Source organism: Halichoerus grypus, chromosome 15, assembly GCF_964656455.1.
Source record: "Halichoerus grypus chromosome 15, mHalGry1.hap1.1, whole genome shotgun sequence".
In the NCBI taxonomy this organism is placed as follows: domain Eukaryota; kingdom Metazoa; phylum Chordata; class Mammalia; order Carnivora; family Phocidae; genus Halichoerus; species Halichoerus grypus.
Genome location: NC_135726.1, coordinates 59,173,568 through 59,196,008, shown reverse-complemented (window position 1 = coordinate 59,196,008; position 22,441 = coordinate 59,173,568). Strand labels below are relative to the sequence as shown.

The window sequence follows — 22,441 nt, the reverse complement described above, 5'->3', positions numbered from 1 at the left end:
CCCTGTGAGGCCCTGGCTGACAAAGGCAGGGTCCTCTAGGCTCACTGGAGGGGCAACTCAGGGGTAGCTCATGACTCAGGGAAGACTCAGACCAGCCGCTTCTCGCTCCTTCCCTACCCGGTACTCTCACCTGGGAGGGGCAGGTGTGGGAAGAGGGTCTCCTTCCTGCTGCTTAGGGTGCACCGCGTCAACTCTGGGTGTCCTGAGGCTTCCTCTCTGCCCTTCCTCGGGCAGCAGGAAACCTCTTCAGGGGAAGGGGACAAGGTGGTTTCCGCACGTAGGTCTAGTTTCGGGGGGGAGATGGGGACATGTCTAGCCTGAATGTCTCCCCGTCCAGGAGGGCCTGAGATCCTCATTAGGATGCAGAGGAATTTCGCAAAGTGGGAGGTGGAGATGATGGGGTCACGCCACACTGGGGTTTGGGCAGAGGCTTCTTCTCTATAGAAGAAGCATGTACGGACGTTTATAAATAGAGGGTGTAGCATTTTTATTCAGAAAAAAAATAATGGACCTCATTTTCTAAAGGAACATCTTTTTTGAATCGTCAAGAATTGCTTATAAAGACACATCTTGGGGCATACCAACCTCCAGACTCATTTAATGTATCCATCCCTGTTAATCCTAACACTTTCAACTAAAAACAAGCAAACATAATTTTTCCTAAGTGTTTCCAGCTGTGAGATGTCAATTTCTACAATTTGGTGACCAGATGTGCTGTTATATTTAATAAACTCCAAACCTTAAAATGTAAACTTTGAAATATTGCAGTGCGTTTATTTAAAAAAAAAAAAAAAAAGCCTTCTGCAGCTATCTGACATTTTAGGAGAGTGACGCGCATCCTTCGTTATTCTGAAGCTAAAAGCTCTTGCTCAGATTGTTGGGGTCTGAAAAAGGTGTGTGGGCTTTGCTCATTCCATTTCCCATTTTTTGGTAATATATAACATTACTCTCCGTGTTCTGGAAATGCTGTGATTCATATTTTATGTTTATTCAAATGTAATGTTAGTTTCTAATATGAATGTGCAATATGTCTGTGACAGAATGCTGTGAGGTTTTCACTGTAATAAAATTATAAGAGTAAAAACAGAATGCAAGTTTTCAGATTTTTTTCTCACTTACTCAGACTTGATTCACAACTGATATATCATGGGATTTTTTTTGCTTGTTTGTTTTAATGAGCTCGTTACAAAGCGTATTAATTGTCCTTGGTGGGGAGATGTAAAGAAATTCTTTTATACTTAAATAAAGTTGCTGTGACTGAAAAAACCAGCCCTCCGTCTTCAGAAAATATTTATGCATTAATTTGTTACAGAATTATCTAATTATCATAATTGAAGTACCATTTGGGCCCATCTTTCTTTAAGAAATGATGTATGCTTTTTAAATGCCATTACTCTATAAAAGAAAATTGCTCGATATATTTACATCTGGTAGTAGAGTTTTCATCCTTAAAATGTATTCCTATACACAGAAAGCAAGTTTCTGTGCCTACGGCAGGGACCGCAAATGCTAATTCCTTTGTTGTTTTGTTTGTTTGAGGCCACTGATTTTTAAGTTATAAATTATTTTAGGCACCGTTGTAGAAGAAAGCGACCATCTACTAAATTATGGCAAAGATGTTAAAATCCAAAAAAAAAAAAAAAAGACGTTTTAGAATAAACAAAAGGACATCACTGTGATTTTAGGCACTGGTCTTTTGCCAAAATCCTTGTGTAAGTTTTTATTTTTTTAAAGTTCTGCATCATCTATGTGTTCATCTTAGCAATGTGTAAGTGATGTGAGTACCAGGCCAGCTAATGATCTGCGACATGTTTATGTTATAATTCAGGTTTTGAAAAAGAGAGACAGAGACAGAAAGCCAAACAATATAAAACATCACGACTCTAGTTTTTCAAAAGCAAAAGTCATTCCTTCATTCATTTAAGCTGTTGACTTCCTACTATGCGTCATGCACTGCCGTGAGCTTTGAGAGGCTGGCAGGCAAAACCCAAAATCACAGTGACAGCGGAAATCATAGTGAGATCCTAGACAAGAGCAGAGTAAAAAGTGTGCAAAAAAAAAAAGGAATGAATCTCATTAATTTGAGACATTTTTTCAGATTTTAGCATTTTTGCCATAATTTAGGAGGCAGCATTTTTGTCTTATAACGGTGCCGGAAATAATCTGCCCCTTAAAATCCACAGCCTCACCAACATAAAAACAACACATCAGCGAGATAGTTAACATATGCATTCAGTTCATTCAAACAGATCTCTTACTGTTAGGGGGAGAAAAGCCAGGGCACTTTAGACTTCTTTGTGGTAAAAGGGGCAGAAATAAAGAGTCTCCCCAAAAGGCCTGCTTTGAACGGTTGATGGGGGGAGCCCCACGCAGGACGCGACGCTTGGGAAGAAAGCTAGGGACACTAGGGAAAGATGCCATCCCAGGAAATAATTTGCAAAACAGATGGCTAGCATTTAAATAGTCTACGGTTTGCAAATGGATGGGTCTCTGGGACCCTGACCATGCTGTGCTGTGTCCATGGCAACCATTCTCTTCCTCAGCAACGTGGCAACAGCGCGGAGCGGCTGGGCTGTGCAGGTGGGGGGCGGATTGCGGGAAGTGGCCCCAGCTGACGTGCTGCCCAGTGGAGCGTGGGCTGTCCTCCCAAGTACCCCAGGCTGGGGTCGGGGGGCTTCCACAGCAGGAGTGCATTCCCCGCAATTCTGGGCGCTGGAAAGTCCCAGATCAGGGACCGCGACGGACTGGTCCTGGTGAGGACTCTATTTTGCCACCCTCTGCCTGTGTCCTCACGTGGCGGGGAGAGAGGGCATCTCTCCTGTCTCTTCTCATGAGGGCACTGATCCCACCGGAGGGGCTCTGCGCTCGTGACCTAATCACCCCCCAAAGGTCTCACCCCGAACACCGTCACAAACGTGCAGTCCCTAGGAAGCTCCTAGCTCAGGGTCGGTGCTCGGGGAAATGTGAACACTTAACAGGTTCTGGATTTCACTGAAGACGAAAAGTGAACTAACTGAGAGTATGTGCCCAGCAACGGGGTTTATTCTTTCACTGGAGATGAAAATGCGCAGTGGGGGCGGGGTTGCCTCCAGCCTCTTTCATCCTGTAAAGGAAGGCCTACTGAGTGTCAGCTCAGCGTTCCAGTTTCCGGGGTGCTCTGGGCCCCTTCCCCACCCGCCCTTCTCCACTCCGCTGCGGTTTCCATGGCGACGGTCTGAGCCTCCCTTTGTTGCTAAGGGCGATAAGCAATCTGGAGAGGGAGCAGGCCATTGACTCATCTCACTGAGACTCGTGGTGGGCACAGGAGGGGTGGGGACAGGGATGCAGAAGGGGCTCAGCTCTGCAACCACCCCCACACTGGTCCAGGCACATCTTTGGGTGCCTTTGACTGGGGTCTGCACAAGAACGAAAACACACAGGGGAGGGGCTCTGAGAGTCAGGTAGAAATCATGCGTCTCCTGCAGCCTCCGGTTCCAACAGCATTATCTGTCCTCAGGGTCCATCAGGTCGTCTGTCTGGTAAATACTGATGGAGCTTTTCCGGGTGCCAGGCCCTCGTCTGGGGGCAGAGAATAAACGTCAGGCAACCCTGTGCTTTGTTCTCGTGGGAGACACATTCGTCGGTTCCCAAAGTTTGGCCCTTGCCTTAAGAAAGATGTCAAGTGTCTTCTGGGAGGTGGGATCGTGCTAGACCTCGGGGTAACGGCAGGGAATACAGTGAGCCTCCCTCCCCTGGTGCAAGGGAGACAGACGATGAACAACAGGGTTAACACAACCTCGGGAGTTCACCAGACCTGTGAAGAAAAACCAAGCAGAGAACTGGAAGGTGTTAATACGGAAAGCAAGGACGGTCTTCGATGCGTGCTAAGGCCGTGGGGCTATCCGAGCAGAAGGCCAAATGGTAAACATGAGACTCTCTGGGGGAGAGAAATCTAGGCAGAGGGAATAGCAGGTCCGGAGGCAAAAACGTACTGTGCATGTGCAAGGGAGTCCAACGTAGCCACATCATGCAAGGCCTCATAAAACATGGGCCTTTGTTAACAAATTGTTAATATTGATCCTAGTGCTGCTGATGGAGTTTCTCCTATGAGTCAGACCCAGGGCCAGGGGCTGGGTTTACGCAGATGCATCAGAACTGACACGCTCCCTGCCTTCGCGGAGCTCACAGTTATTCGGGGATCCTGATATTAATCAGATCATCAAAAAACAGACGCCTTTCAAGAATATCGAGTTCGTATTTAGTGCCTTCGCTCGGCTTGTGGTGTCTGCTTGTGCTGGGCGCCCACAGACAAGTATCAGCCCTGTAAGGTGGATGATATTACCATCCCAAATTTAGCCATGAGGGGATGGAGGCGCAGAGAGGTTGGACAATCTCTGGAACATTCTGCCGCTAGCCGGCGGCAGGGCTGGGGTTTGAACGGAAGCCATGTGGCTTCCGGACCCATGATTTCACCTGGTAGGGGTGCTCCTTGCAACCATGTTCTAGTCCCAAGTATACAGGGCAGGTACACAGACGGCTGGCTCGACCCCAGGGTTGGAAGACGATGTGCTAACTTGGCGGGGGGACGCCATCGCTGAAGAAAGTGACTGGGGGGAGGGATACCCGGTGTCGAAAGAGAAACAGTCTGTGATGGGTGGACACGTCATCTTTAGGGAAAATTCTCCAAAGGAAGCCCACCGTAGCTAGTCCACCAACCACCTTTTATCAAATTATAGCTTATAAGATGCTGGACCGTGTGTTCAGTACCGTTACTATTGTCTTACGAGGTAGGGCCAATTAATATTCCGATTTTACCCGTAAGTTCGACTAGCCACGTCTCAGAGAGAGAGATGGAAACACCTGCCCCAAAACCTACATTTTTTCATATTTATTTTTTAAATTGGGGTGAAACGCACGTAACATAAAAGTTGCCATCCTGACCACTTCAAGCGTGCAGTTCAGTGGAGTTAAGTACCATCACCACCATCCGTCCGTAGAATTCTCTTCATCTTGCAAAACTGAAATTGTGTCCCTGTTGCTGCTCCCCCCAGCCTGGTAGGGGTGCTACCACCTGGTAGGGGTGCAACCACCTGGTAGTTGCTGCTCCCCCCCTACCTGGTAGGGCCCCCACCATCCTGCGGGCTGTCTCTCCAACTCTGACCACTCCAAGTTCCTCCTATAAGGGGACTCCTACAGTACTTGGCTTTTTGTGACTGGCTTCTTCCACACGTCATCATGTCCTCAGGTTCATCCACACCGTGGCATGTGCCAGACAGAGCCTCCTCCCTCCTTTTGGAGGCTGAACGATATCCCACTGTGTGCATACACCCCCGTTTCACTTATCCATCACCTGGCAGTGGACACTGGGCTGCTCCCACCTTGGGCTGCTGTAAATAAGGCTGCCTGAACATTGGTGTACACATATGTCTTCGAGGCCCTGCTTTCGACTCTTTGGGCAATGTACCTAGAAGCAAAGTTGCTGGATCCTAATTCCACGCTTGGTTTTTTTTGAGGAACCGCCAGACCGCTCTCCGCACCAGTTGCACCATTTTGTGTTCCCATCAGCAGTGCACAGGGGAAGGACCCATATTTTTAGTTATTCACAAATAATGAGTGAGAAACTAGCGAATTCCAGGCTGGGATTTTGAACGTACACTCGGTTTAATACCAGATTCTAGAATATTCCATCCTCTGAGGTTCTCTCTGCTGATTTTCAGCTACTAACACCTCCTCAGCCCAGCAGCAGTTTCCATGGTAACAGATTGAGTTTGTCTGGGTTGCTAAGGAACCAAAGAGCCCTGAGGAGGGACAGGCTGGAGCTCCAGTGTGCAGCCAGCCTAGGTGAGGGTGGGGAGGCTGGGGGGCCCTCATCAGCGGCTCATGCACATCCTCTGTGCTTGTCCCGCGACACGTCTTTGCGCAAGGGCACAAAGTTGGCTCTGAGCCTCACAGGATCTAGAAAACCCCACATCTTCACACCAGAAGTGGCCGGGGACCTAAACATTCAGTGTCCTCACCATATTCTCCTCCCTTTTACTTATTCACTCAACAAACATGTATTGAGAGCCTGCTCTGGTAAGTCAATGTGCCAGACCCTGGGACCACCATGATGAGAAAGACACAGATACGATGTTGATGGATAGCAGAATGTGCTGCCCCCAAAATACGTCACTTTGGGACGTGGGTTATTTTTTGCTGCAGGCCCTTGGAAAAGAGCAAATGCAGGGAGGGGCTTTCTCTGGGCCCCTCAGCCACCTGCAGGACAGGTCCTCAACGTCATGACAGGAGCTCAACGTCATCAGTCCCTCTGGGGAGTTTCATCCGCCCGGAAAGACTGGCTCTTGTCACAGGAGGGGTGACCAGAAGCAGACACCACACCCAGAAAGACCGTCACAAACCATCACACCTCCTCTCCCAAAAATCATTTATTCTCCCCAAAAAGGCCTACATCCCCTGTCCCTCTCCCTATGGGGACGGTATGCAAACCTGCATCCTAGGCCACTCTGGGAGCTGCTTTCTGCCTGGGCATCTCCCATGTATACGTGAGATGTACACCTTAATAACTTCTGTCTTATGCTTGTTAATCTGTCCTTCGTTACAGGGATCTCAGCCAAGAACTCAGAAGGGTAGAGAGAAAATTATCTTTCCTCCCTGCAATGTCTTCGTTCGTTTGTTTGTTTTGTTTTTTTCTACAAGAGCCTGCTTGGAGATGCTTCCATTCGGTAATTTATCCTACAGATGTTCACTGCAGGTCCACCCTGTGCTAGGCTATGTTAGCAAGAAGAGGAAGAAACACGAGCCTCCCCGGAGATGGCAGCTATGGGGTGGGGTCATCCTTAGTCAAGTAGCCAGTGCAGTCCCTCACAGACCTTATTTTTTTATTAGAATGCATCCTTGGAATGTTCTACAGCTTGATTGTGGTGTTGTACCCAGGTGCCCACGTTCACCAAAACCCATTAGCTGCATGCTTACAACAGGTGCCTTTTGTTATATGTACATTACACACCGATAAGCTGATTTTTTAAAAAAATGCGTTTTGGGGCAGGGTCAGAATTTTACTATTTGGGTCTCTGTGGACTCCTAAGAAATCCCAAGTGTCAAAAAAAAAAAAAAAAAGCCGCTGATAGAAGCAGCATCTTCTGACCACTCATCCGCGGACTGGGAGGAGCCCTTTGGCTCTAGGGACGGACTTCTGTGCATCGTACCTGCCCCAGGATGACTTCAGGGGAGACGGGGGCTTGGTGAGTCAGATGAAGGACATGAGTGGAATCAGTCGGTTTGCATATGGCAGGCTGTTATTCTCCTTCAGAACTGGGTCGCTGGGGAAGGCTGTCTCTCCTCTAAGTCCCAGCCCCCGCACCCCCCAGATACCAAAACATCCTAAGACACCGAAAGGTAAAAACCATAATTAATGCAGGTGGATCGACGGGTCAGTGGGCAAGCAGGTGGGTGGGTAAGTGGATGGACGGATGAGTTCAAATGCCAACTGTATAGATTTCCACCCCCAAAATGGGAAGAAAATTGCAAGTACAAGTAGAAATGAGGTACGTGACATCCCTCCCCCAGCACAGGGTGACTCCTTGCGGCCCAGGTACTCCTTCATTCAAAACATTTATTAAGTTCCTGCTGGGCCACGATTACTAGATCACACACAGTCTTTAGCCACCTTCTGGAACATTCCAGGTTCTCTGGATCCCTTCTGTCCCCTCCTCCCCACTGCAGCCGTTTTCATGGCAACAGCCTCGGCCAATCACCGCTGAAGGAGAAGAAGCTGGCTTGCCGACCTCCAGCCAGGGTCCCCAGGGATGGGAGAAGTAGCATAAACTCGGGAGGCTGCCCATCACAACGCAAAGGGAGTCGAGTGTGTGGGATGGCACAGAAGCCATACCCTCCCAGAGCTTCATCTAGCGGGAGACACAGGAAGAGAGCCAGGGGTGAGAAACATCAGGAACAGAGCAAGGGTGGAGGGTGGGAACAGGGAAGGGCGTGGGGGGAGGGGGGCGGAGGAGGGAGGACCCTGCTGAAGTAGTGTCTGAGCGGACTTGAAATAGGAAAGCAGGGGAGGCTGGAAGTCCAAGTGAGGACCCTCTTCCCGGCTTGCCCATGATCGCCTTCGGGCTGTGTCCTCGCTCCATGGGGAGAGAGTGCTCTGGGGTCTCCTCCTCTTCTTCCAAACACCACTGATCCCACCCTCATGACCTCATCTAAACCTAATCACCCCCTCAAAGCCCACGTCCCAGTACCAGCACACTTGGGGGGTTAGGGCTTCAACATGAGTTTTGGGGGGGATGCAATTCAGCCCATATGGGTACCTTGGGGGGACCAGGAAAACTCAGTCCTGAATTTGGTTTGGGAGTCGTCCTCACCCGCCAACGCAAATATGAAGCGGAACACAAATGAAAAGGCAGCTTCATCCTGAGCCTCAAAGGATCTCCACAAAGGCAGTGACCTGCACGTGTAGAAGGAAGCCACCATATATGTGACAGGGCCACGCAGCAGAAAACAACAGGGCGCCTGCGGACGAGCAGGGACCTCAGCCTTCAGCCTCAGGGAACTGAATTCTACCAACAACTGCATGGTGTTGGAAAAGGACCTCGAGACCCAGAAGGGAAAATAACCCAGCCTGCGAGACCCCTGCCCCCCACTCCCGCCCCAGCAAGCCCAGATAATACGCAGAGTTTCAAGTGGCTCAGTTCCTGATGGTTTGTTATGCAGCGGCAAACACCGGATCCGTCAGCTGACTGAATGGGTGGACGGTATCTTTAAAAAGAGGCGCTCTCTTGGCCCACAGTTAGGCTCCCGGTTAAGTAAACTAACTGAATCAGTGAGCCAAGACCTGTGTCTGATTAGAATTCCAGTAGCGCAAAACCTGTCTTCAGAAGTCAACATGCTAAAGAGGAAAGCCATCGTGATTCTTATCTTTTCCAAAGATTTTTACTTCAGGAAAAGTAACTGGAGAGAGTCTGCCTTAAAATGAGAATCTGTTTCACAAGCTCCATACGCAAATGACCAGCTGCGGACCACCCACGGGGGACACCTGCCTGGACCGGATCTGGCCCGGGCGGGCACGGTGTCCACTCCCTAGTGAGGAAGTAGGGGCAGCGGTCTTACTAGGGACAAAGACCCATATTTTTATTGATTCATTTGTTGCCATTTCAGAGCCTGGAAAATTCCAGGCTCCAAGGCTCTCTCCCCTCCTTTGCAGCCCCTCCCTCCCTGTGCTGTGGTTTCCATGGCAACAGCCGGGAGCCCGCTCCTGATGCAGAGGCTGGTGAAGGCTCCTGGGGAAAGGAGCTGCTGACACCCCACCAGCCAGGGCGCCTCGGAGGGGAGGAGACCCTTAAAGGCGCAGACATCTCGCCAACACTCCATGCGCATTTAAAAAAGGTTTTATGGTGGTAAAGCACACATGTGATAAAATTTACCCTTTTCACCATTTTTTAGGCACGTAGTTCTGTGGGACTGAGTGCATTCACACTGTTGTGCACCATCCCCACCATCGGTCTCTGAGCTTCTTCCCAAACTGAAACTGTCCCCATTAAACCACAACCCCCGACCCCGTCCTCCCCCAGCCCTGATAGCCACCATCCTACCTCGGTCTCTCTGGATTCGACAGCTCTAGGCTGTGGCGAGTGACAGGAGTTTCTTCCCTTTTAAGGCTGAATAATATTCCCGCGTATGGATGTGCCACATTTTGCTCATCCATTCATTCCTCAAAGGACACTGGGTTGCTTCCATGTTTTGGCTACTGTGAATAACGCTGCTATGAACACGGGTGTGCAGACATCTCTTTGAGACCCTACGTGCAGTTCTTTTGGATGTGGACCCAGAGGTGGAATTGCTGGACCACACGGTAATTCCTGGCTTAACGTTTTGAGGGGCCGCCATACTGTTTTCCACAGCGGCTGCTCGACTTTGCTTTCCCACCAGCGACCGTGCATGTCTTCCTCACTTGCCACAACTGCTCCTTTTGATGGAGTCCCTGCAGACGGGCATCAAGATGGCTCTGGAGCTTCTGCCGACTCTACACCATTGCAAGTGTTTAGTTGAGTAGTGGTCGTGGGTGCCGGTAGCCCAAACACCATCTCCTACCATCCGGTCTTCATTAGGGTTTTTTTTTTTTTTAAGTTTATTTATTTATTTATTTATTTTTACGTCACCTCCACACCCAACGTGGGGCTCGAACTCACGACTCGAGATCGAGCGTTGCATGCTACACCAACTGAACCAGCCAGGCGCCCCCAGTGTTCATTAGTTCAATTATTTGTTTGTATGCTCACTCCCTCAACACTATTTTCCGAGCGTCTACAGTCTGCTAGGCACTGGAAGGTAAACGGTGCACAAGAACAGACCCAGTCTCTGCTTTTGTGGAGCTCTACCTGTCTGTACTTGAGTTTCCTCATCTGTAAAATGGGCACGACACAGATTCTGCCCCCATAGGGGTCAGCGAAGACTAGATGACTCATATTTGTAAAGCGATAGGGCACAGCCTGGTGCGCGTGAACCATCATCTGGCCTGGCCCTGTGCTGGCCACGGTGGAAGGAGTGGACCCTCCCCTCTGGAGTACAGCTGGGGTGTGCATGAGCGAGCAGGACACCTGTCTCAGGACCCACTCGTGCAAGGCAGGACCACGGCGTCCACCTCAGCTTTCCCTCCCATGCTCCCCACGCAGCCATCGCAGAGTCCTGACAAGATGGGCTCCGGAACATCCCCAGAAGCCGACCTGGCTCCCTCCTCATCGCTGGGCTCGGAACGCTGCCACCGCATTTTAGGTGGCCCCAGGATGGCCCGTGCTTTTGCTAGGACCGTCCCTTGAGGAATTCCCACCACTAACAGGGTGAATACCACATTCTGAACTCCTACCTGGGAGGTGACCTCATTGCAGGCTAGGGGTGTGTCTTCACCCCGCACCTCAACCCTTGTGCAGAGCCGCCTGTTGTAAGTAATAACAACAATACTAAGAAGTACTAACGTGTGCGTGTGTGCACTGCGGCACTTTGTGGTCCTACGCCACGTGCCCAGGAAGCTCTGCTGCATGGACAGACTGTCTCCAACACATCCACCGACAAGGAAATCAACCCTTCTCGACCCACAAAACCTCACGTCCCATGTTTGAATGAGTCTCAGAGAACAAACATGACCTTGAACCTCCTTCCCCCCTTTCAGCTCTTCGATGCCATGCTCCGTCTCACGAAAAAAGAATTACTGTGAGTTCTCTTGTTTCCAGACGTACACATGGCCTCTTTGCGAGCGTCTGTTTTCAGTTCATACTTTCAAAGTTTGTTGATTTGGGAGTTCAAGGCCCTCTCTGGCCCGCGGATAGCACGGCAGTTCCTGGAACTGGCTGTGTGTGTGTGTGTGAAGGGGCATCTGTGAGCAGAGCCCCAGAAGAAAGCCTCTCTTTCTGCTGTGTTGAAGGGTGGGGTATGGGGCATCCAGCCTCTCAGCCCTCTCCTTCCTTCCTGCACCGAACCTATAAACAGCCAAGTCTTGTACTTGAGGCTGGAGTCTGTGGCCTCCTCCACACGCTCTCACAGAACAGCTACAGTACGTGCTCAGCAAATTCCTGTCAGACAGAATTCCCCAAACAGGTCCCCTCTGTGACTGGAACGTATTTAGGAGAATTTGACTCTGGGCCTGTGGCCTGGGGCGGCATGCGTGCATGTGTGCTGAGCATGCACGCTCCCTGTGGAAACATCTACACTCGTGGTGGGCAGCTCTGCACCCCTTCTTCCCCGCTCCCTCTCCACCCATCACCAGCCAGGTGCCCAGCACTCTACTCCAAGAAGCTGCTCTTGCCCATCCTAAATCCAATGGCTACGTCCATCCGGGTCCCTCAGCTCACAGAGCGTGACCGACTCACAGGGACACTAACCTCCCTATGGTCTTTGTCTTCCTTCCCCAGGTGCTCCTCTAAGTAGCCAAGGCTCCAGGACTCGGTCCAGGTCCACCTTTCTCATCAGCACTGGTCACCTACGGTTGCTAACAAGTTACCCCAACATTTAGGACCAAAAGCAACAATGCCTGTGATCCTGGGAAGCAGGAGCAGCTCAGCTGAGTGGTTCTGGCTCAGAGTCTCTCCTGAGGTTGCTAGTAAGATGCTGACCAGGGCTGCAGTCACGCGAAGGCTTGACTGGGGCCGGATGGTGCATGTTCAAGGTGCTTCCTCACAGTCCTGGCAAGTTATGCTGCCTGGTGGCAGGAAGCCTCAGTTCCTGGCCTAGAGTAGCTCTCTAGGGGAGCCGCCTGAGTGCCCACACGACGTGGTTTCCCCCAGAGCAAGTGAGCCAGCGGAGAGCATGCAGGAAGCAGCCATGCCTTTCATAACCCCGCCTTGGAAACCACACATGGACAGTTCTGTAATATCCTGCTGGTCACACAGGTCAGCTAGCTGTCTCCTCTGTGGGAGGGGACCGCACAGAGGCTCGAGGACCAGGACTCTGAATCACTAGGGCCCACCTTGGCGGCCAGCTTCCACATCCTTTCTGCTCCCTCTGAGCTGCCCTTATCCAGAGCCACGTTCACAAAAACCATTTCCAGCCCTGATTTTCGGTTTGAATTCTTGCCTCTGTGACATCTCTCCATGAACGTTAAACTGGCATTGTAAGCTAAAAATCAAAATGAATGCCAAAAATAAAAAGCCATGATGGAAGGATGGAATGTCAAAAATTTAAATAAAGTCCAGTGTGTGTTGAGCCATATTGAAGTGTGGGGCTAAGGAAAAAATGTGAGTTCCTATATATGTGTGTTTTTTTTTTTAAGATTTATTTATTTTTTAAGATTTTATTTATTTATTTGCCAGAGAGAGAGCACAAGCTGGGGGAGTGGCAGGTAGAGGGAGAAGCAGGCTCCTGCCGAGCAGGGAGCCCAATGCGGGACTCAATCCCAGGACCCTGGGATCATAACCTGAGCCGAAGGCAGATGCTTAACGAGTGAGCCACCCAGGCATCCCTATATATGTGTTTTTATGTAAAATTTTAATGGTTGATTTTTTTCCTCTAGAACATTAAACTCATTGAAAAAATATTGTAAAACTGAAAAGTAAATATATTAAAACTTACATTATCGTATGTCTAAATAGCTTATTTATACAAAAGAAAAAAACCCATATTTTATTATAATTTTACTTTCCTGGATTTAATGGAAGCAAATTCATCAATAATATTTTCAAAATCTATTTCTGAAAAAAAATTGTCTCTTAAAAATAAATTTAAGAGGCGCCTGGGTGGCTGAGTCAGTTAAGCGCCTGCCTTTGGCTCAGGTCATGATCCCGGGATCCTGGGATCGAGCCCCACATCCCTGAGCTGGGAGCCTGCTTCTCCCTCCCCCTCTCCCTCTGCCTCTCCCCTCTGCTCGTGTTCTCTCTCTCTCTCAAATCAATCAATCAATCAATAAAATCTTTGGGGAAAAAAATAGAAGTGATAGATACCGTGAGGAAATTAAAAAAATATATTTAAAAATACATAAAAGCGGGGGCACCTGGCTGGCTAAGTTGGTAGAGCGTGTAACTCTTAATCTTGAGGTCGTGAGTTCAAGCCCCATGTTGGGTGTAGAGACTATTTTTAAAAAATTAAATAAATAACTAACCCCCCTTTAATAAACACATACATAAAATGTTAATATCTGGTTCATCATGAGGGGGTTTTCATTAATGTTTTTTTTTTTTTTTTTAATATTGCATTAAAATGCTGTTTATCTTGAGGACTGAGTGTTGTGTGCTGTTACTGATTGCGTTTGCTGAGTGGGGGTCGTGCCTTTGTTCACGTAATGCTCACATGAGCCCTGAGAGGCAGGTCCTCTTTTTCTCAAATGAAGCAAGTGGCTCAGAGGGTGTAGGGGCTGTGGTGTGATGGGCTCCATCTAGGGCGGCCTAACTCTGCAATTAGAACCGGACAGGACCACCTTTCTCTTCTCTGTGCTCGGGAGCTCGTCGGTAAGGTGGGAAGGTCATGTCACTCACCTTGCAGCTACGTCCTGGGAATAGCACATCAGGGCGTGCCTGGCACATGTTAGTTATTGTATAATAATGACAGTAACTGTGATGATGATGATGGTGATGTGTTGGCAATCAGGGGCCCCAGCCAGATTTGAAACTGCTTGATTCTAAAAACACCAGGCTTCTTCATCTCAGTGACTAGTTCCACCATCTAAGACATCTAAGTGCATTTCTTCCTCTCTCTTGGCTACCTAATAGGGCCCCCCCCATCATTTGTGGGCCCAGCCTCCGGCCCAGTGGCCACACAGCCCAGAGAAGTCACTAAGTACGTATTTGTTCTTCTGGCAGTTTACTTTCATGTGACTGTTTGATCTCTTTCTCTCAGTGTCCTTGTTGCTGCAAGAAGGTAGTGAGAAGCCTGCTCCATGCCCTGGTGATCTCCAGTGTCCCGGAGAAAGCCCGACATACAGTAAACGTTCAATTAATTATTGGTGACGCTAACAATATTAAAATTTCTAATAGCTAAATTGCAAATCCCACAGTTCTTACCATCGACAAGGCCCTTCTTGATCCACCCCCACCCCCTCCTCTTCCTTACCCTGCCTAACAGCACTTCAACCACTGTGGTCTCATTTCTCTTCCTTGAATGTGCTCAATGTGTTTCTACCCCAGGGCCTTTGCACGTACTGTACCCTCTCCCTGGAATGTTCTTTTCCCATGACTTGCTCCCTGGCTTTATTCATCTCTCTCTTCATTTATCACAACCCGAGAAAGGCCACCTTTGACTACCCCATCACTTTGACCCAGTCACCCTCTCGTCCACTAACCCCTTCACTCTTTATCAGAGCACACAAATCAAATTTAGTTTGTGGTCTGTCTTCCCCCTCAGAAAGTAAGCACCACGAGAATTTGCAAGGCAGGTTCTTCCACATCATTGTACCAGGGTTTCTCAATCTTGGCACTACTGACGTTAGGGGCTGGGTCGGTCCTTGTTGGGGGCTGGCGTCCTGTTTACTGTAGGGTGTTTAGCAGCATCCCCGCCTCTGTGTACTAGATGCTAACGGCACCTGCCCCTTTGCTGTGGCAGCCAGAATGTTTCCAAATGCCTCCTCGCGGAGGCAAAATCGCCCCCAGTTGAAAAGCACTGTTCTAATCCCATATCCTAGAACAGTATCTGCCATTATTGTTGGTGTGAAATCCATAGTCTACGAACGAATAATTATAGTTGATAATGCTTGCATCGCGGTGCTCCTGGGAGACTTGCCATGCCTAAGGCACTGATTAGGTGACATTCTACAAACGCCCTGCGGTGCATTTTAATTCCAGGAAAGAACATGCCGGGGCCTCTGGTAGACGCCCTCCCCACCCCGTTAATTTTGTTGTCCACTGCTGTTTGCTGTTCTCCCTCAAGACCTTTGCAGGACAAAGGCCACTCTTGCCTGTTGCCATGGGAACCGCAGCTGAGGGTGAGGGGAGAGGGGAGGGGAGGAGGCTGCAGAATCGTGGAGACACAGAGAGAGAGAGGCTCAGGGCGCCGAAACATCCAGGCTCCAGAGGCAAACGTGAGTTTGAGGACGTCCTCGCACACATGCCACACAACAGGAGTTTGTGGAAAGAACAAAATTCGTTTGCCGCCCCCCCACCCCAACACACACACTATCTGTTCTATCTGTGACGTGAGGAACGCGTCCTCCTTGCGAGGGAAAAATAGAAGTGGTCTGTATTTGATTCTAGGGAGAATTGCACTTGCCTATTCCTCCCTGCTAAGTGAATTTTGGTGAGCGAAACCCAAATAAATAACCAAGTGCTTTCACTAAACGGAGGAAGGAAATGATGCCAGGCGCGCGCGCATGACGAAAACGTGCGGGTGCTGTGGACCCAGGTGTGAGGACAAGTTCGAGCCGCGTCCCAAGGTCCTTCCAGTGAATCATGGAAACTGCGGGTCGTCTCGGGGACCCCAACACCCATGGCGTTAAGTACTCTTCAAAAACGCAAGTTGCTTTGTAGGAAAGCACTTTCTCGTTTTCACTGCAAGCCCCTACCTCGCTGGTTTTAGTTAATCACGGCCGCTACCATGACCACAAGGTGGGCATTCACGTGCTTGTGAGTTCTGGAAGCAGAACTGCTGGGTCGTTGGGCGAACGTATTTTAAACTTTGCCAAAAATACCAGACAGAGAGGCCGTATCCCACGTATGCCCACCGCCCGCACTAGGAACGGCCTGCTTCCCCAATCCCCCGTTGACGGCGTGTGGTCATCCTTGCCTACCTGATGTGGTGGAAACCGCGTCTCGGTTTGGCTCGGCATCCGGTTTATGGGTCACAGGTGGGACGAGACCTCTGTGACTGTTGCTTGCACGCTGGGAGTTCTGCTCTGTGAACACCTTTTCAGATCCTTCGTCCTGTTTTACAGTCTCTTACTGGCCTGAAACACAATTCATACACGTAAGTGACATACGTTCCTTTGACTACCACGTCGGCTGCAATGACGTCAGCCGGTTGCGTTTTCAATCTCTCTTAACTTGTGGCTTTCCCTGATACATATACATATACACTCTTTTTAAAAATTGTGCTAAAATACATATAACAACATAAAATGTACCATCTTAACCATTTTTAAGGATATGGTCCAGTTTAGGTTCATTCACATTGTTCCACAACCGTCCCCACCATCCGTCTCCAGGACTTTCCATCTTGTGAAACTGAGACTCCGTCCTCACGAAATGACAACTCCCCTTCCCCCTCCCCCAACCCCTGGCGCCACCATCTACTTTCTATTCTAAGTACCTCATATAAATGGAACCATAACACTGTCTTTTTGTGACTAGCTTAAGCCACTTAGCAAAACGTCCTCAAGGTCCATGCACGTTAGGATTTCCTTCCTTTCTTTTTTTTTTTTTTTAAGATTTATTTATTTTGAGTGGGGAGGGGCAGAGGGAGAGAGAGAGAGAATCTCAAGCAGACTCCATGCTGAGCACAGAGCCCAATGTGGGGCTCAATCCCAGGACCCTGAGATCATGACCTGAGCCGAAATCAAGACTCGGACGCCTAACCGACTGAGCCACCCAGGCATCCCTCCTTTCTTTTTAAGCTGAATAGTATTCCCTTGTGCGGACAGACCGCATTTTGTCCATCTATTCATTCACTGATGGACACTTGGGTTGCTTCCACGTTTCGGCTCCTGTGAATAATGCCTCTCTGAACACGGGTGTACAAATACCTCTTTAAGACCCTGCTTTCAGTTCTTTTGCGTGTGTAGCCAGAAGAGCAATTGCTGGGTCGTAGGGTAGCTCTATCTGTAATCTTCTGAGGAACCGCCATACTGTTTTCCAGAGTGGCTGCACCAGCTTGCATGCCCACCAACGGTGCACGAGGGTTCCTGCTTCTCCACATCCTCCCCAATACTTGATACCTGCTGGGTTTTGTTTGTTTGTTTTTAATAGTAACCATCCTGGTGGGCGAGGTGGCATCTCACTGGTTTTATGTGGTCAGCTTTATGTGTCTTTGTGCTCGTGCTTCTGTGCTTTTGGGACTCGTTCGTGCATCCTTCCCTCTCTGTGATGGTGAGAACGCCGACACGTCGAGTCTCATACTGAGCAGAGAAAAGGCCCAAGAGAAACCGTGTCCCTCAACGAGGTGCTGGCCCCAGCTGCTCACCGCGGAGTCTGAGCCAGAATTAAACTGAAAAGATGGCTCATATGGGAGAGGAGTTCGTCCGGAGTTTCATGGCCCTCTGGACGAGGCTCGAAGAATGTCAACATTCAGTCTGCGTGCCAGATAAATCAACCGACCTCAGAATTTTCCCTGATTAATGAACTGAGTGCCAGACTGGAGTCCAAGCTCTCTATGTATTGCCTTCTAACTCAGGAAGGGAAAGGCTTTCTCGGAAACAGTAAAACATAGCCAGTGTTCTGGAGATTCATTCCCAAACATGTTGAAGACTAGTCGTCTGTTCTGTGGATGTCATCCCTGGAGCCAGCTGCAGATGAGTTTCTCTCCACTTTTCTGGCGTGAAAATCTTGACTCTGATTTTCTCCTGGCTTTAGTTCCACTGCCGGGTGACTTCCCTGGGACTCCGTAGGCATCACGCATTTTGAGCCCACTTCTAAAATCCTGTGTTACATTGAATTAAAGTAAAAATCGATGGGAGTGATTATAATAACAGAGTGGTATGTGTAAAATGCTCAGGATGTACTAAGTGAGAAGTCTTTATGATTCTGTGGCCCGACTTTGTGGATGTGTTTGTAAATTCACATACAGAAACAGATCAAAAAAGAATCTCTGTTTAATCTCTTCCTCCACCTCCTCCGAGTAAGGACTCCCCTTATTTGTCGTCGAGGCACGCAGGTTAGTGGGATGGCAGAGAACGCCTTCTGGACAGTGAACGTTCATTCCCAGGGGCCGCAGGGGACCCTCGAGTCTGGGCAGCAGTGACTGTGTCCTCCCCAGACCAGTCTGCGGCCGGCCTCTACGAGTCTGCCTCCAGAACCTCCACAGGGATCTAAAGCTGTCCTGCCTCTCCAAAGATCTACCTGCCGTCCCCCCGTGCCTCTCTCAATGGCTGGTGTCATGCTGGCTTCTGTCGCTGCCAAGGATGCTGGCTGTTACACCAGCGTCTCCTTGATCTGGTGTCCAAAAGGCCTGGTGCGGGGAGGCGACAGGACCACGGCTTGCCCAGACCTTACCTGAAGTAGCAAAGGATGCCCCTTCCCCGGGGGGGTGCAGCCTCACAGCTCCATGCCCAGCTTGGTGGGACAGGATGGTTTGGATTTCAACCCTTTTACCAGCCGCCTTGATTATCACCCTTGTGCAGTGAACAGCCTGCACAACCCTACACCGAAGCCCCATGGCCTGCCTACTCATTTTCCAATCTTTAGGTAGGAAAGGAAAGTCCTCCTACTCCTACTGAAAATGTGTCACTCGTGTTTATTGAGCACCTACTGTATGCAAACCTAAACTCGCATGTGAAATTTAATCTCAGACACATCTGTGAGTCAAGGTGTTCTTTTGGCCCCATTTTTCTTACAAGCCCTGTCAGAGCTGATAAACAATATTATGTATATTTATACTTACAATGGCTAATTAATAAAACCCAAAGTGCTGTCCAGGGCCTAACAGGGTTCTCTTAACCAGACAAGGAAACTGAGGCTCGAAGAGATGACAGAGACGGCATGATGGATTGGAACCAGTGCCGCCACATTTAACCGCAACGCGGAGCGGCCTTCCTCATCCTCTCTGCCTCAGGGACCTCATCTGTAAAACGGGGAACGGTAGCAACTGCCTTTCAGTGCTGTGAGGGTGAATGGAAGGCACACAGCACCTGGAGCTCACACAGCCCAGGGGAATCAGTCGCTCGGGCGAAATGTGTCCTTGTGACTAACATCACCATCACCATTGCCGCCTTTGACCCCTTCCCAACCCTGGTATTCACAGCCCCGCCCACGAGGCACCCACCCCAGACGCCAAACCCCAAACCGATGCCGAAATGCCTCTCTCCGCGTCCCTTTCCCGGAGGCGGGACCTGGTACCAGGGTGGTCACCAAGTAAACCACTCGTCCTTCTGATGTCACCTCCGTGTGTTTGTCAGCGTGATTCCTCTCCCTCCCACGGACTCTGAGCCACGTGGACGCCTCCATCCTTGTGTCACTGAGTGATGGACACACTTAATACAAATAACACTCTCTAGATTAATACTTACAGGGGCTAATTAATACCATCCAAAGTGCCTTCCATCGTGACCTGACCTTCCTCCATCACTGACTTCACCTCTTACGCTCTGTTATCTCACGCTGCTGGGGAGCTGCTTCCTTCCTAGGATGTCCCAACAAGCCCCCAGACAGCCTGGGCCCCTCTTCCTTCATCCCTGTTCACTCCCTTCCCTTACACATCTGCTCAATGCCCATCCTCTCCCGGGCCCTCTCCCCAGCCTCTGCCTAAGCTTTTTTTCTTCACTGCTCTAATCACGGTGCTGCGTTCTGGGTTCTCCTGTCCACTGTCCGCGACCCCACTAGAAGAGAAGCCCCAGAAGCAGGGGCTTTCCACTGTCTGGTTTCTGCCGCGTCTGCCCCCCTGCTCTGTCACCCGGTACATGGCCGGGGGGCCTCGGTACCTATTTGTCTGATGATTAAATGCCTATTTCAGAGGAACAGATGTCTCAGATATTAGGGTCTCAGGGTGGAGACTGCTTGTTTTTCTCCCCATCGCATCCCTGGCTTCATGAAAAGAGTGGGGCTTAATCAATATGTAGAATGAGTCAGTGAGTGTTGAAAGGCTAAGACCAACATCCCCGCTTCTTGTGGGGGGTTTGTGAGTTCTTATAAGGCCTGCTGGGACCCAAAGAGCCGGCTTTGTGTTCCTACTCACTGACCCCCATCTAATGATGTGCATGAATGTGCACAAAGGAAGGGCCCGACCAGCAGTGGGGAGGGGCTGCAGGTGTGAGACCACCCCCCGCCCCCACCCAGGCTGGGTCTCTGTCAGGGGGCACCTCGTCATCTGTTTTCTCTCAAGAGCTGTCACCTGACTGAGCCGCAGAGGCGGGCTCAGGCCGTTGCCATGGAAACCGCAGCGGGCTCCTGGAAGGAGAGGGGAGGGGGCCAGAGAGCGAGAGCCTCAGGAGTACTGGACATTTCCAGCTCTGGAGTCAGACTGTGCTGGGATCAAAATGTCTGGCTACCCCAAAGCAGGTGCTTACTAAAAGTCTGCTGCAAAAGTAAAGGGCTCGGCACCCCCTCTCCGTGTCTCTGAACCAAGAGTGTTTTCTCCTCACTGCTGTGTGTTCCCAGGAGAATCACACACACACAGGCGGCCCACCTCACCGACATGAATTGCGTTCCCCGAATCCAAAATAATGCCAGCTAAAAGTGGCGAGCAGAGAGACAGGAGAGAAATAATCTCGGGGAATTCCGAGGGCAACAGAGAACATGAAGCAGGGAGCTGAGAGAGACGGGGTGGTCTTACATCGACGAATCATTCTGCAGCTCGTGTCCATTCTCTCTTGCTCGAAAAATGTCCGTCATATTCCGTTGTCTGGACAGACCTCAGTGAATGTGCACACTGCTTGTTGGTGGACATTTAGGATGGTATCCGTTTCTCTTCTTTGCTACGCTGCTCTCCAGGGCACAGAGCAGTACCCAGCACAGAGTTTGAACAAACACATCCGTGTGAGAGTTTCCTGCAGGGCACGAATCTCAAACTGGGTTTTCTGAGTGGTAGGGAAATGCACCTCACCAGCTTTTCTAGATATTGTCCCACTGCTCCCCGAAATGGTCTTGGACTTCTGTCTTCGTCACCTGCAGAAATGGACGCCCTCTGGGAATAGACACATTGTGTTTTTCATCTCTGCTGTGTCCTCACCTCGGTCTGGGGTGGAGTGAGTGTCTGGCACATGGCGGGTGAATGAATGGACAAGTAAATGGGTTATATTTGCTCAAATTTGGATAATTGATGCCCATACAAGTTTTTAGTCCAGCTCTTGTTGATTTAACATAAAATTCTAACATTAAATATCCTTCAAAACACAGTTTCTTGATCAAGCGAAGAATTCGTGTCTTTGGGCTGTAAAGTCCTGCAGCAAAGGGCACTTCACATCCCGGTGCGCACATTCTGTGCACTTGTCCCTGGGACCGCCTCGACCTCGGTGTGGCTGTGGGTGTTTCTGTGAACGTCTGCGGGGCCCAGGCTCCCGGAGGTGGGTTTGCCGGGTCAAGGGGCATACGCGTTTTACAAGCTAAGGCCCACCGCTAAAAGAACTTGCCAGAAAGGTTATAGCAAGCTGCCTTCTCAACACCAGCCCAGGAAGGTATCCGTTTTCCACACAACTGCCAACTCTGCTGGATGACGTTTTCATCTCTGTCCCTCTGACAATGGGAAAAACGGCTTGCCAGTTTGCTTTTCACATCCAGGGTTCTGTTGTTGTTGTTGTTTTTGAGTACAAAGAGGTTGGAATATCATTTTGTATTTTTTGATCATTTCAATTTTCTTATTTTTTAATTTTTAAAAAATATTTTATTTATTTATTTGTCAGAAAGAGAGCACAAGCAGGGGGAGTGGCAGCCTCCCCAATGAGGGACTCGATCCCAGGACCCTGAGATCACCACCTGAGCCAAAGGCAGACGATTAACCAACTGAGCCACCCAGGCTTCCCTCAATTTTCTTCTTTAAAGCCTTCCTGTCCATATATATAATTTGAGGCTCATTTCTGCCCCCCTCATATTTTAAATTCATTTGTCACAAACACAACTGGCAGATAAAAGATAGAATTTCTTTGATCTTCATTAGGTTGCAAAGTAGTTTCACCCATTTTGTCTCTTTGCTTTACTTTTTTTTTTTCTTCTGTACCTACTTTTTCAGCTCTTGTCTTTTCTTAAGGCAGTAAAAGTTCTAGAGTTGTCTTTCCTGAGCTCTTCTCCATCCAAATATGAAAACATTCACCCAAGCTCTCTGTGCTGAGCAGAAAGCTGAAGGCCATCGGCTCTCTCCCTGTCCCGTGTGGTCCTCCTTCCTCCTACTCAGACAATTCTAGGGT

The 22,441-nt window shown here is 49.6% G+C and overlaps 1 long non-coding RNA gene across 1 annotated transcript in view; it reads right to left on the bottom strand.

Moving 5' to 3' along the window:
- Window positions 1-22,441, bottom strand: part of LOC118535556 (uncharacterized) — a 156,409-nt gene that overhangs the window by 59,966 nt on the left and 74,002 nt on the right. The window contains exon 5 of the long non-coding RNA XR_013444127.1: window positions 16,184-16,339. This is a non-coding gene — a long non-coding RNA (uncharacterized LOC118535556). The remainder of the gene's footprint in view (window positions 1-16,183; window positions 16,340-22,441) is intronic.